The sequence below is a fragment of the Oryctolagus cuniculus genome, chromosome 2 (assembly GCF_051225735.1).
Source record: "Oryctolagus cuniculus isolate XC-2025 breed Fujian yellow rabbit chromosome 2, ASM5122573v1, whole genome shotgun sequence".
NCBI classification, from domain to species: domain Eukaryota; kingdom Metazoa; phylum Chordata; class Mammalia; order Lagomorpha; family Leporidae; genus Oryctolagus; species Oryctolagus cuniculus.
Window position 1 is genome coordinate 128,692,863 of NC_142868.1, and position 5,662 is coordinate 128,698,524.

Here is a 5,662-nt window from a genome sequence, read left to right on the forward strand (position 1 = left end):
TCTCCTGTGAGAACTTTTTTCCTTGTCACGCAGGATAAAGATGTATTCAGGGAAATTTTTTCCTTGTCACCCAGGATAAAGATGTATCCAGGGAAAGACACACTCTAAATATCTACGACTACTGGCATTGGAGCCTTGAAAGGGCAGGGCTATGGTTCCAGCTGCTCTCCTAGGTCTCCTAGGAGAAACATCAAGACAAAATTAGAAAGAATTTGTATTTACAAAACAATGAGATATCCAGAGGGCTGGAGAGAAAATCCTGGGTGGTTCCTGTGATGGCAATATGTGGTGTTCTCTAACCTGCTTTTCATCTACAAGGTCCCACTCCACCAAGACACAATATTGAATCAGGTCTCCCAGTCTCTGTTATGTCACTCTTGGGGTCAAAGGCCTCAAGTTGAAGATTAGACAAACTTGGTATTCAAACCTCTCCTTCCGTCTATTTTTAAACCCTTGGATTGTAAGCTGGGAATAATAATAATGCCTATCTTACATAATTAAAAATCATTATAGCACAGTACTTGCTGGCTTTGGCACAGATTCTTCTGACCCTTAAGAAAAATCTCAGGTCTGTTTTACTAATTGTGTTTTCAAGGCAAGTTTGTTAACTTGTCTTAATGTTTTATTCTTATCTGCAAAACAAGGGTAATTTAAAAGTACCTATATTATGAGTGGTTCTAAAGCTGAAATTAGATAGCACAAATAAATCTGTTAGCAGAGGTCCTGACACATAATTACAGCTCAATAAATGTTGGCAAAATTATTATTATAGTTGTTGAGAAAATTGAAATGATAGCTATTTATGCAAATCACTGAGCTTTATGCCTGCTGCCGAATAGGCACTCAATTAATATTAGCTTCCTTCTTTTCTCAGCAATCAGAAAATGTAGAACAAATTTGCAAGGAACTTGAAAGGGTTTTTCTCAAAAAACAGTCCTGTCTTAGGGAATTATGTAGTCACATTTGTTTGCTTTTCTAGATAGCCCTTTCATCAGAATTTCTAAATCTTCATTGAGAAAGCAGCTAACGTTTCCTGGCAAGAGAGATAGCCCAAATTCGCCAAAGAAGGAAACGATAAAGAATTCTCCTCTGCTTCTCCCACATTCCTTGCAGATACTTTTCAGATGAGTCACACAGGAGAACCGAAAGTTGATATTATGTTTCTTCAGAGAACAGAACTGGTCTAGTTTAACATTAAACATTGAGGAAAGTAAATGGCCTGTCCCAGAGAAAGGAACAATGATGCTGGCCAGCGCTGTCCAGGGGAAAATGAGCAGGGGGAACCCAAGCCAGAGATGGAGAGCAGAGAAGAAAGGGAAATATGAGAGGTAGGTATTGACATCATGCTCTTCTGAGATGTGGGTTAGAGTTTAATTTTACTAAGTCTTTGCACATAAACTACCTCTTCAAGATAAAGGTTCTTATTTAATAAGAAAATCCAGAACTCACAATTCCATCTTCCAAGAGAGCCAAGCAAGGGACCACTCAAGTAGTCTCCTAATGGGACAGCTTCATAGTTCCTGCATTCTGATTATGCTCAGGGAGAAACAGGGGGGATGAGAAGTAGGTGATAGAGAAATATCATATTTGCCAACTGCAGAGCAGAAAAATATTCTGTAGATATTGGAAAGAATATGAAAGAACATAGCATTTGCTCTATTCCAGGATTCCTGCAATCCACTCCAGGCTCTTCCTGCCAACTATAATCATCATATGTGCACCTGTCCTTGCAAGGAGAGTCAGGTCTCTCAAGCAGGCGCTCAATTCTGTGACCATTCAGGAGTCAACTTGACTTTGGACATCTGCTGTTTCATTCATTCAGGTAATAACTATGAAATAGGTTATACATCACACTCTGCATTAAATGGTAAAGCATCTCTGCCCTCGTAGAATAGAAACAGATTTGAAAAGAAAGTCTGACAAGAAACAATAAGGAGGAACTAAAATGGAGACAGGCAGGCTAGTTGCAACACAGAACAGGGAACATGACACAGTCTAGAAAGAAGGGAGAGGAGAGAAAGAAATTTCAGGAAAGGCATCTTGTAACGTGTAATGTTTCAGCAAACTGAAGTCAAGTAAAGTTGCTTAGGGATAATAACATGATGTTTCAGGAGTGAAAGTAATGCCCTCGTGAAAGTCAGGACAAATGTTGCACAAGAAGTGATGGTATGTTACCATGGGGTGAAATGTGAGAGAAGCAGGAGCCAGGGGTGAATCTGGAGAAGGAGGATGAAAAATATGACCGTCATGCAAAACAAGTGAGGAATCATCAAATAATTTTAGCAGAAGTCTGGCATGGTAAGATTTCTGTATCAGGAAGATCTCTCTAGCAACAATGAAGAATATAGATTGGAGCAGGACATGGGGGAAGCAGAGAGATCAAATAGCAGGCTATTACACTAGTTTGTGAGGAAATGATGAGGACCTGAATTAGTTGTATATGAGAAAATTTCAAGTATATGGGTTTAATGAAATTTTAAAAATTTAGCAGGTGGAGTTAAGCAGTGGTTATGATGTGGTTGGGGATGCCTGAACCCCATATTTGAGTTCCAGCTCTGTTTTCCCTTATATCTTCCTGTTAATGTGCAGCCTGGGAGAGAGTAGTGATGGCTCAAGCAGTAGGGTCCCTGCCACCAAGTGTGAGACCTGAACTGAGTTCCCAGATCCCGGGTTTGGCCTGCCCCAGTCCTGGCTGTTTTGGGCAATTGGAGAGTCAATCAACGGATGGACGAGCTGGCTCCCTGTCTCTCTGCCTTTCTAAATAGATGATAGATAGATCGATAGATCGATAGATCGATAGATAGATAGATCAATAGATAGATAGATAGATAAAAGGAAATTTAAGAGGTGAAATCTTTAGATCTTAGGTGGTTAGATGGAATTTGTGATGGTACATTAACCAATTTGATGGAATATTATTTTGTAACAAAAGGAAATGCACCATAAAGCCCTGAAATGACATGGGAAACTTAAGTGAAGTAAAAGGATCTAATCTACAAAGACCGAATATGACCATTTCATTACAAATACATGTGTTCTAAAAGAGGCAACAAATAAGAAGACTGTGAGCATATCAGTGGTTGCTGGGAGTTTGGGTTAGGGATGAGGAAGAAGAGATGGACAAAATAGAGCACAGGGATTTTTAGGATAGTGAAACTATTTTGTATGGTACTGTAGAGATGGATAATGTTACACTTTTCTCAAAATCCACAGATGATATTTGATGGACTTCAGTTAATAATAATATTTCAGTATTGGCTCACCAATTGTAAAAAAATATATCACAGTAACGCAACAAGTTGATAAAATATGAAACTGTGAGGGGTGGGCAGAGTGTGAGGGGATAAATGGGAGCTTTGCACTTCCTTCTAATATATCTGTAAATGTAAAACTGTTATAAAAATAAACCGTATTAATTTAAGTAAATATATTTCCCCTGCATCTGCTTGTAATTTACCAGTATAAATAACAGTGCAGAGTAGCCTGAGCTTAACCCTTACGTGACCTGTTCTTTTAACTCTATCTAGGTATGGACAGATTTGGAATGTGATAACTACAGGTCACCTGAAACTTTGCTTGAGTTCTGGAAATCTTCAAGTATTAGAGTCAGTAAATCCTCCTGGTGATTATTTATTGTTAAGTCAGAAGTTTACTGTATTGTGACAGCTATGTCCATATAACTCTAGAAACCAGTCATTGTTTCTTCCATACACATTTCATGTTTTCTGTTTTGTGCATTAAGATTGCCAAGATGAAAGCAGAGACAATTGATTTAGTGTGGGATTTCTAATTTTTCCCATCACTGGTTTGGCAGTGGGCTCTGAAACAGAGCAACCTCCTAGAATCCGGAAAGGGAAATTAATCTATAAAAATTCAATTAACCTGTACAAAGCTCATTGAGTCCTCATGGAACTTAATCAGAGTTTTCTTAACTTATTAGCTGCTTCACCTATTTTGGATCTTGTAGCCTGTGACGATGGCACTAAACAATCAGAATTATGCTGACAGGCTAAACAAATTAATAGGGTAAATCCAAGAATTGGATCATTCCATCACTTGTTAAAGACATCCGAATAAATCTTACCTGTGAGTTCCAAAGACCAGGTTCCGTGAATTGGTGGACCGTGAGGACAAGTTATGATACCCTGACTGATGCAGGAATCCACAAAATGGGTGGACTGCCTACTTCACTCTCGATTTGCTGTATAAACTTGAGGGGACTCTAGCTTGGGGATCCCTTATATTCAAGCTTATCTCAGATGAAGAATTCTCTGAATTGTTCTAAGCTCCAAACCATGACGTGAATATCAATTGAATTATTCTAAGCTCCAATTGTAACTAAGTTGTCAAATAAGTTTTCTTTTTCAAATGCAGATAATCTCCATTGAGGTACGGGCATTGTGGTGCAGCAGGTTAAGTCACTACATGGGACACCTGCTTCCTCTATCGGAGTGCCTAAGATGGAGTCCCAGCTCTGCTTCTGATGCAGCTTACTGCTAATGTGCCTGGGAAGAAGAAGATAACGTCTTCAGTACTTGTGTTCCTGCAACCCACCTGAGAGTCCCCACTGGAATTTCTGGCTCTTGACTTTGACGTTGCCCAGCCCTAGCTATTGCAGACATTTGGGGAGTGAACCAGCAGAGGGAGGATATTTCTCCTCCTTTCCCTTTCTCCATCTGCTTCTCCTTCTTTGGCTGTAATTCTTTCAGATAATTAAAAATAAATAAATTATCAAATAAATATTTTGCTGTACACTTCACAATATTATGTTTTTTTTTTTTAATTTTTTAAAAAATTTTAGCTCCAGCTGGCGCCGCGGCTCACTAGGCTAATCCTCTGCCTGCGGCGCTGACACCCTGGGTTCTAGTCCTGGTTGGAGCGCCAGATTCTGTCCCGGTTGTTCCTCTTCCAGTCCAGCTCTCTGCTGTGGCCCGGGAGTGCAGTGGAGGATGGCCCAGGTCCTTGGGCCATGCACCCACATGGAAGACCAGGAGGAAGCACCTGGCTCCTGGCTTCAGATTGGCGCAACACGCTGGCCGCAACGTGCCAGCCATAGCGGCCACTTTGGGGGTGAACCAGTGGAAAAAGGAAGACCTTTCTCTCTGTCTCTCTCACTGTCTAACTCTGCCTGTCAAAAAAAATTTTTTTTTAGCTCCTGCATTTAAGGGAAAACATGTGGTATTTATCTTTCTATGTCCAGTTTATTTCATTCAACATAATGTCCTCCAATTGCAACCACTTTGATGCAGATGAGAGAATTTCACTGTACAGCTGGATAATACTCCATTGTACACATATACCACATTTATTTAGCTGTTTTTTCTTATGATGGACACATTGGTGGATTCCATATTTAGACTGTTATGAACAGTGCTGCTGCAAACATGATGGTGCAGCTATCTCTTTGATATACTGTGTTCAAGTCTTTTGGGTATACACCCAGCAGTGAGACTTCTGGATCATATGCCAAGCTTGTTTCTAGTTTTTTTGGCGTTTTGTTTGTTTTTGCTATTTAATGTTTTTAAATTTTTAATTCATTTTTAACAGATTCATTATAGTTCCTAGATGCAGTTCTAATAATATGGTGATTTTCCCTTGTTCCCTCCCTCTCTTTATTTTTTTTAAGTTTTTGAGATAACATATTTTAAAATTATATTGCAAT

At 39.4% G+C, this 5,662-nt stretch overlaps 1 long non-coding RNA gene across 1 annotated transcript; it reads left to right on the forward strand.

Moving 5' to 3' along the window:
- The first annotated feature begins 1,131 nt into the window (after positions 1 to 1,131).
- LOC127490303 (uncharacterized) lies at positions 1,132 to 4,753 on the forward strand. Its single transcript, XR_007918199.3, has 3 exons — positions 1,132 to 1,328; positions 1,666 to 1,822; positions 4,375 to 4,753. It is a non-coding gene; the product is annotated as an uncharacterized LOC127490303 (long non-coding RNA).
- Positions 4,754 to 5,662: the final 909 nt, after the last annotated feature.